The sequence below is a fragment of the Xyrauchen texanus genome, chromosome 3 (assembly GCF_025860055.1).
Source record: "Xyrauchen texanus isolate HMW12.3.18 chromosome 3, RBS_HiC_50CHRs, whole genome shotgun sequence".
Classification (NCBI taxonomy): domain Eukaryota; kingdom Metazoa; phylum Chordata; class Actinopteri; order Cypriniformes; family Catostomidae; genus Xyrauchen; species Xyrauchen texanus.
In genome coordinates, this window is record NC_068278.1 from 60,173,800 (window position 1) to 60,183,799 (window position 10,000).

Genomic DNA, 10,000 nt, shown 5'->3' on the forward strand with positions numbered 1-10,000 from the left:
CAAGGTCACGAACCGTGTGAACGCAAAGAGAACTCGCTCCATTTTCACTCGTCCTGGTTTTGGTGCACGGGTGCCGTGCGGTGGCATATACAGTAAAAGCACTGAACGCAAACACTGCAGGACCACTTTTAATACATCGCTTCATACTTCAATAGTAACACTGATGTTTGACTTTAGAAGACCACTAAAACAGATCACAGGCTTCCATGAAATGAGACGGACATCATGACGGGACACACATGTGTCCGTGATAAAGAAAGAAGGTCAGAACAGACGTGCAGCAGAGGGACAAATCAAGAGGACAGGCAGGTGGTAAAACTGCTCAGAGCAGACGAATGGGCACGTGCCCTCTTTTGATGCATCATGTCTGCTGAAGGGTCCAAACAATCTCTGAAACATACAAGCAAATGGAATATATGATGTGATGTTAGCAATAACTAATTAATGTCAGAAATGAATGCTTGCCAACTACTGTATTTCAGATCTGTGTGGAACAAACAATCTTTGTTTTTAAAGTCTAATAGATGTGTTTGTGTTTGATGTTAATTTCCTTTAGAGCTCAAATGCATTTTTGACCAGTTTTACAGCGTCTTTATACTCTGTGGCTGCAGTTCTTACTGAAAACTGGTTGTTTAACCTCATGCAACCCCGTGTACACATGCGCGGATGTTGTATTTTGGCTTCGCTACATGCAACACATAATCTAATGTCATTTAAACGACTGATCTCAGTTCAGGAGACTCTGTGCTGTCAGTAAAGGGTTAAACGTCCAACATATGGAGTCATGTGACAAAACAACCAAATGCATCCCCAATAATGATTCTGAATCATGCGTCTCCAAATCTTTTTACTGTCACTATTTACATTGTTTTAAACGATGATTCTCATTATTGTCACAAAATATCATTTATTTGAGTATGTTACAGTAATAATATACACTCACTGACAAACACACACACACACACACACACACACACACACATTATACACTCACCTAAAGGATTATTAGGAACACCATACTAATACTGTGTTTGAACCCCTTTCACCTTCAGAACTGCCTTAATTCTACGTGGCATTGATTCAACAAGGTGCTGAAAGCATTCTTTAGAAATGTTGGCCCATATTGATAGGATAGCATCTTGCAGTTGATGGAGATTTGTGGGATGCACATCCAGGGCACGAAGCTCCCGTTCCACCACATCCCAAAGATGCTCTATTGGGTTGAGATCTGGTGACTGTGGGGGCCATTTTAGTACAGTGAACTCATTGTCATGTTCAAGAAACCAATTTGAAATGATTGGAGCTTTGTGACATGGTGCATTATCCTGCTGGAAGTAGCCATCAGAGGATGGGTACATGGTGGCCATAAAGGGATGGACATGGTCAGAAACAATGCTCAGGTAGGCCGTGGCATTTAAACCATGCCCAATTGGCACTAAGGGGCCTAAAGTGTGCCAAGAAAACATCCCCCACACCATTACACCACCACCACCAGCCTGCACAGTGGTAACAAGGCATGATGGATCCATGTTCTCATTCTGTTTACGCCAAATTCTGACTCTACCATCTGAATGTCTCAACAGAAATCGAGACTCATCAGACCAGGCAACATTTTTCCAGTCTTCAACTGTCCAATTTTGGTGAGCTCTTGCAAATTGTAGCCTCTTTTTCCTATTTGTAGTGGAGATGAGTGGTACCGGTGGGGCCTTCTGCTGTTGTAGCCCATCCGCCTCAAGGTTGTGCGTGTTGTGGCTTCACAAATGCTTTGCTGCATACCTCGGTTGTAACGAGTGGTTATTTCAGGCAAAGTTGCTCTTCTATCAGCTTGAATCAGTCGGCCCATTCTCCTCTGACCTCTAGCATCAACAAGGCATTTTCAGCCCACAGGACTGCCGCATACTGGATGTTTTTCCTTTTCACACCATTCTTTGTAAACCCTAGAAATGGTTGTAGCGTGAAAATCCAGTAACTGAGCAGATTGTGAAATACTCAGACCGCCCGTCTGGCACCAACAACCATGCCACGCTCAAAATTGCTTAAATCACCTTTCTTTCCCATTCTGACATTCAGTTTGGAGTTCAGGAGATTGTCTTGACCAGGACCACACCCCTAAATGCATTGAAGCAACTGCCATGTGATTGGTTGATTAGATAATTGCATTAATGAGAAATTGAACAGGTGTTCCTAATAATCCTTTAGGTGAGTGTATATAACAGATGCTGCTGTACATTTAAACATATCATTAAAATGAGCAGAAATGAATGGCAATACCAAGAGAGAACTCTTTAATGCATAGAAACTTTTATTTTTGGATCTGTGGTGTGCAGATTTATTTACTTTGCACTTTAAATGATTGTGGAGCGGAGGGGGGTGGGCCCAGTCCCCAATCGGCCTGATGGGGCACTCGAGGGATAAAGGCGTGACGTTCGAGAGAGAGAGAGAATTATGGGCATGTCCGTCATGTGTGTGTTTATGTTTGTGTGTTTTGAGTTTAATTAAATATTATTTATATTGACAAGCCGGTTCTCGCCTCCTCCTTTCCCATCTTAACCCCCTTACACTTAAATATTACTTTTTTTTTTTTTCACAATTCGGTAATCAGAACTGGGCGTAAATCTCATGAAAATCATGTCACAATGTGAAAAAATCCAAACGGCACTAAAAATAGGATTCATTTTCTTATGCAACATTTATGCATGAGTCAATGAATCAGAGGAAATAACCCTCTGGCATATCATTTTGATTCTAGGCCTTACGTTTCAAAAATTATAATTACAAATATGAGTGAAACTTTAAACAGTTGGTGGCGCTAGAGGTTTAAAATTAGAGACCCCAAATTTTGGTTAGTTATAGATCGGCATGTTCTCTACCATTGTGCCAAATTTCACAACTTTCCCATGTACGGTTATATAACTATGCCATAGAATCTATGGCGGAACCTACTGACTTTCAGTGCTTGGCCCCTAATGTATCCGTTAGTCGTCGTCTTCCACCATTGAGTCTATTTTAACCCTCTAGCGCCACCAACTGTTTAAAGTTTCACTCATTCAAGGCCTACAATCAAAACAATATGCCAGAGGGGTTTTCCCTTTGATTCATTGGCTCATGCCGAGTCGAATACATACCACAGATTTAATTTCCCCCGTCTAGATTTTTCGGCATTTTAAATTTAAACTTTTCAAACTCCTCCTAGACCATCTGTCCAATTTGCACAAACTTGGTCACGTATCATCTAGGCAAACTGCGGACAAAAAGTTACCAAAAGCGTTTTGATAGACCAAACGTCCTTGAATAATGCTTCTACGAATTTTACGGCGAGCACGCAAAAATGGACGTGAGGCTGTATCTTTGCAATGCTTTGAAATATTGACAAGAAACTTGATACATGTCATAGCCATCATGACTTGAGGATAACTGCACAGTTTCGAAACAGCACCACCTAGTGATCAGCATGAAAAATTGAAAAATGCTATTTTTGCTTATAACTTCTAAATAGTTTGGCGTAAAATTATGAGGTTGGTCTCGTTAGATTCCTCGGGGCATGCCGAGTCAAATGAGAGCAAATTTTTCATTTTGTGTGTCAAGTCAAGTAATTTTTATTTGTATAGAGCCTTTCACAACACATATCGTTTCAAAGCAGCTTGATGCTCGATGAGTCATCTTTGTGTAGTTTGATAAAATACGAATTGTGTCGCACATTTCTAATTTTGCAGTAAATGCTGTATTTTACAAATGCATTGGCATACCTTTACGCAACTTGGTATGCATCATCGGCACTATGCCTTGAGGTTATCTAAAAAATTTTGGCCCAGTGCCACCTTGTGGTCAAAAGTTAAAGAAGATTATAACGTTTTATTATTTTGACCTGTCGTCCTTTCTCTACTCTATTTACATTCCTTCTGTCATGCTGAATACGCTGATACCAAATTTGCCATAGTTGGTCATACTTCCTGTTCACCATATTTAATTGAATTGAAAACCTACTGACATCACCATATAAATGTGGTTACTGCACCATCTCTTGGTCAAAATTTATATTGAATTGTATTTTATATTTAACAATTCTACCTATGTTTTTTTATGCTGCTTTCTTAAAGTTATAATCACTGATGTCCAATGACATTTCCGTACATGCCGACAGTGTGCTTGGCCCCGTAATTGCTGCTTGCAGATATATTTTGTTTCTTTTGATTTTGGAGCCCATCTCTCCACCCCACGCACCTTCGCAAAAAGGGGAGGGGGGGGGTCTCAGCTTTCTAATGACATCTAGATTGAGCTTGTAGTCCACTCAGAGGCCGAGATATTCAATGTAATAATGAGGGTGTTGCTTGAACTGAACATTAGACTGAATGTCTATGGACGAGCACATCTGTGGTAAATGTGTTAGAGCGCCCCCTACAGTTCACATCTGTGAGGGGTAAAATGTGTTAGAGCGCCCCCTACAGTTCACATCTGTGAGGGGTATAATGTGTTAGAGCGCCCCCTACAGTTCACATCTGTGAGGGGTATAATGTGTTAGAGCCCCCTACAGTTCACATCTGTGAGGGGTATAATGTGTTAGAGCACCCCTACAGTTCACATCTATGAGGGGTAAAATGTGTTAGAGCCCCCTACAGTTCACATCTGTGAGGGGTATAATGTGTTAGAGCCCACTACAGTTCACATCTGTGAGGGGTATAATGTGTTAGAGCGCCCCTACAGTTCACATCTGTGAGGGGTATAATGTGTTAGAGCCCCCTACAGTTCACATCTGTGAGGGGTATAATGTGTTAGAGCCCCCTACAGTTCACATCTATGAGGGGTAAAATGTGTTAGAGCGCCCCTACAGTTCACATCTGTGAGGGGTATAATGTGTTAGAGCCCCCTACAGTTCACATCTATGAGGGGTAAAATGTGTTAGAGCTCCCTACAGTTCACATCTGTGAGGGGTATAATGTGTTAGAGCCCCCTACAGTTCACATCTGTGAGGGGTATAATGTGTTAGAGCCCACTACAGTTCACATCTGTGAGGGGTATAATGTGTTAGAGCTCCCTACAGTTCACATCTGTGAGGGGTATAATGTGTTAGAGCCTCTACAGTTCACATCTGTGAGGGGTAAAATGTGTTAGAGCTCCCTACAGTTCACATCTGTGAGGGGTATAATGTGTTAGAGCCCCCTACAGTTCACATCTGTGAGGGGTATAATGTGTTAGAGCCCCCTACAGTTCACATCTGTGAGGGGTATAATGTGTTAGAGCCCCCTACAGTTCACATCTGTGAGGGGTATAATGTGTTAGAGCTCCCTACAGTTCACATCTGTGAGGGGTATAATGTGTTAGAGCGCCCCCTACAGTTCACATCTGTGAGGGGTAAAATGTGTTAGAGCGCCCCTACAGTTCACATCTGTATATTGTGATGGAAGTTGATAGATAAATTTTTTTTTTCTAGTGCTGCCACCTAGTGGAGATAAAATTAGACTTTTCAAAGTGAGGTAGAGTGAACAAAACCTGAATTACATTTGGTTAGGACCAAATGTATAAAACAAAATCTGTTTATCATAAGATTAGAAACATATACAATAATAGTCTTTTTTTATTCGGGGGTTCTTTGAACAATTACACCATTTTTGCAATTAGTTCACAGTATGTGAGAATGGTGAGCTTTTACATTTCCAAAAATAGGCATTACCACATATTCATGATTATTATTAAATATAAACTCATTTTCACCAAAAATAACTATTGTGTAATTTTTACTGTGATATACGATTCTGATCATATGCATAATTACCCCTAATTAAAACCAAATTTCTGCCTAAACAGACGTTATGTTTGATGAGTGTGTGTGAATATAGTGTGTTCAGGGTGGTTCCTGAAGTGTTAAGGGTGGTTGCTAAGATGTTCTGACCGGTTGCTAGGGTGTTCAGGGTGGTTTCTGAAGTGTTAAGGGTGGTTGCTAAGGTGTTCTGACTGGTTGCTAGGGTGTTCAGGGTTATTGCTAGAGTGTTCTGACAGGTTTCTAGAGTGTTCAGTGTGGTTGCTAAGATGTTCTGACTGGTTGCTAGGGTGTTCAGGGTGGTTGCTAGAGTGTCCAAGGTGGTTTCTAGAGTGTTCAGTGTGGATGCTAAGATGTTCTGACTGGTTGCTAGGGTGTTCAGTGTGGTTGCTAGAGTGTTCTGACTGGTTTCTAGAGTGTTCAAGGTGGTTGCTAAGATGTTCTGATTGGTTGCCTAGGGTGTACAGGTGGTTTTCTATTGTGTTCAGGGTTATTGCTAGAGTGTTCAGGGTGGTTGCTAGGGTGTTCAGTGTGGTTTCTGGAATGTTCAGGGTGGTTGCTAAGATGTTCTGACTGGTTGCTAGGGTGTTCGAGGTGGTTTCTATTGTGTTCAGGATTATTGCTAGAGTGTTCTGACTAGTTTCTAGAGTGTTCAGTGTGGTTGCTAAGATGTTCTGACTGGTTGCTAGGGTGTTCAGGGTGGTTGCTAGAGTGTTCAAGGTGGTTTCTAGAGTGTTCAGTGTGGATGCTAAGATGTTCTGACTGGTTCCTAGGGTGTTCAGGGTGGTTGCTAGAGTGTTCTGACTGGTTTCTAGAGTGTTCAAGGTGGTTGCTAAGATGTTCTGACTGGTTGCCTAGGGTCTACAGGTGGTTTCTATTGTGTTCAGGGTTATTGCTAGAGTGTTCAGGGTGGTTGCTAGGGTGTTCAGTGTGGTTTCTGGAATGTTCAGGGTGGTTGCTAAGATGTTCTGACTGGTTGCTAGGCTGTTCGAGGTAGTTTCTGTTGTGTTCAGGGTGGTTGCTAGAGTGTTCTGACTGGTTGCCTAGGGTGTACAGGTGGTTTCTATTGTGTTCAGGGTTATTGCTAGAGTGTTCAGGGTGGTTGCTAAGATGTTCTGACTGGTTTCTAGGGTGTTCGAGGTGGTTTCTATTGTGTTCAGGGTGGTTGCTAAGATGTTCTGACTGGTTGCTAGGGTGTTCGAGGTAGTTTCTGTTGTGTTCAGGGTGGTTGCTAGAGTGTTCTGACTGGTTTCTAGAGTGTTCAGGGTGGTTGCTAAGATGTTCTGACTGGTTGTTAGGGTGTACAGGGTAGTTTCTATTGTGTTCAGGGTTGTTTCTAGAGAGTTATGACTAGTTTCTAGAGTGTTCAGGGAGGTTGCTAAGATGTTCTGACTGGTTGCTAGGGTGTTCGAGGTAGTTTCTGTTGTGTTCAGGGTGGTTGCTAGAGTGTTCTGACTGGTTTCTAGAGTGTTCAGGGTGGTTGCTAAGATGTTCTGACTGGTTGTTAGGGTATACAGGGTAGTTTCTATTGTGTTCAGGGATGTTGCTAGATAGTTTTGACTAGTTTCTAGAGTGTTCAGGGTGTTCAGGGTGAAGAGTGTGACTATAATCCTCTTCATCATTCACTTTTGAAGGCCTTGTTAGTGAGGGTTTGTTAAATATGCAACGGCTCCATCTCTCTTTTTCATGTATCTCAACTCTTTCACTGCGGCGGTACCCATATCCCATCCATCTCCTACATTCCCATAAAAAAGGACACTTCCTCCCAGCAATTTTAATTTCTCCAATCGTTATTCCATCCATACACATGCACTTCCTCTTCCCTCATTTTCCCGAAGGACACAGATGTGAGGAGTCTTTCATGTTTCGAGGAGGTCATATAATATTCTTTCGTCTCTCTCCTGCAGGATTCAGTGAGGGTTAGACAGCGGGGGGTCAGAGAGGAGGGGATCATGTGACTGACGGCTGTTTGGATCTGAACCTATCTGTCTTAGCGGTGCAGAACTCAAACTTGCAGCGCATCAAACGTGCCTCCCAAAGGAATGAATCATTTGTACATTTTCACAACGTGTCATATGAAAAAATCTAAAGGCAAGGATGCCGAAACGCTTGTTTTCACATAAACCTCTCGCAAACCACAAAAAACAATCCTGCCCACAACAAAGGCGCGTTATCAAAGCCAACAAAAGCAACTAGTTCACCAAAATATTCATATTCACATAAAAGTTGAACAACACAAACCGATGTCCTGAAGCATCTCATTTTAGTTTGTAGTGTTTTCTAACTATTACTATACTTCATACTGATTTGAAAGTTAAGATTAAACTTACATATTAAACTGTGCTCCATATATGAATGATCCATCAAATCATGTGTGTTGTAGAGGAATGGTGTGCAGTTTATTTACTAGTACTTTACTTTAACCGATTTCCTGAACAAAACCCTTATAGACTTATACTGAAGGAGGGACTCCATTCAGATCTAGAGATCAGAATATCACAGAATCTTTTTACTTGAGACAGTAAACAAACACTCACCTTAGCAACCAGTTAGAACACTCTACAAACCACCCTGAACTCTCTAGCAACCACCCTGAACACCCTAGCAACCAGTCAGAACATCTTAGCAACCACCCTGAACACTCTAGAAACCACACTGAACACTCTAGCAACCAGTCAGAACATCTTAGCAACCACCCTGAACACTCTAGAAACCACACTGGACACTCTAGAAACCAGTAGGAACACTCTAGCAACAATCCTGAATGCTCTATAAACCACCCTGAACACCCTAGCAACCAGTCAGAACATCTTAGCAACCACCCTGAACACTCTAGAAACCACCTTGAACACTCTAGCAACCAGTCAGAACATCTTAGCTACCACCCTGAACACCCTAGCAACTGGTCAGAACATCTTTGCAACCACACTTAACACCCTAGCATCCAGTCAGGACATCTTAGCAACCACCCTGAACACTCTAGACACCAGTCAGAACACTCTAGCAACCACCCTGAACATATTTGCAACCACACTTAACACCCTAGCATTCATCCAGAACACTCTAGAAATACTCCCGAACAGCCTAGCAACCAGTCAGTACATCTTAACAACAACACTGAACACTCTAGAAACCACCTTGAACACCCTAGCAACCAGTCAGAACACTCTAGAAATACTCCAGAACAGCCTAGCAACCAGTCAGTACATCTTAGCAACCACCCTGAACACAATAGAAACCACCCCGACTATCCTAGCAATTAGTCAGAACATCTTAACAACCACCCTGAACACTCTAGAAACCACCTTGAACAATCTAGCAACAACCCTGAACACATTAGAAACCACACTGAACACCCTAGCAACCACCCTGAACACACTAGCAACAACCCTGAACACATTAGAAACCACCCTGAATACCCTAGCAACAAGTCAGAACATCTTAACAACCACACTGAACACTCTAGAAAGCACCCTGAAAAGCCTAGCAACCAGTCAGAACATCTTAACAACCACACTGAACACTCTAGCAACCACCCAGAACACTCTAGCAACAACCCTGAACACAATAGAAACCACCTTGAATACCCTAGCATTCATCCAGAACACTCAAGAAATACACCTGAACAGCCTAGCAACCAGTCAGTACATCTTAACAACCACCCTGAACACAATAGAAACTACACCGACTATCCTAGCAATTAGTCAGAACATCTTAACAACCACCCTGAACACTCTAGAAACCACCTTGAACACCCTAGCAACCAGTCAGAACATCTTAATAACCACAATGAACACTATGGAAACCACACTGAATGCTCTAGAAACCAGTAGGAACACTCTAGCAACAATTCTGAACACTTTAGAAACCACCCTGAACAGCCTAGCAACCAGTCAGAACATCTTAGCAACCACCCTGAACACTCTAGAAACCACCTTGAACACTCTAGCAACAACCCTGAGCACATTAGAAACCACCCTGAACACCCTAGCAACCAGTCAGAAAATCTTAGCAACCACCCCGAACACCCTAGCAACTGGTCAGAACATCTTTGCAACCACACTGAACACCCTAGCATCCAGTCAGAACATCTTAGCAACCACCCAGAACACTCTAGAAACCAGTCAGAACACTCTAGCAACCACCCTGAACACCCTAGTAACCAGTGAGAACACTCTAGAAATACTCCAGAACAGCCTAGCAACCAGTCAGTACATCTTAGCAACCACCCTGAACACAATAGAA

The 10,000-nt window shown here is 42.3% G+C and overlaps 1 protein-coding gene across 1 annotated transcript in view; it reads right to left on the reverse strand.

Annotated features, from left to right (window-relative positions):
* dcc (DCC netrin 1 receptor) overlaps window positions 1–10,000 on the reverse strand; it is a 368,503-nt gene that overhangs the window by 48,231 nt on the left and 310,272 nt on the right. The gene's annotated exons all lie outside the window — the stretch shown is intronic.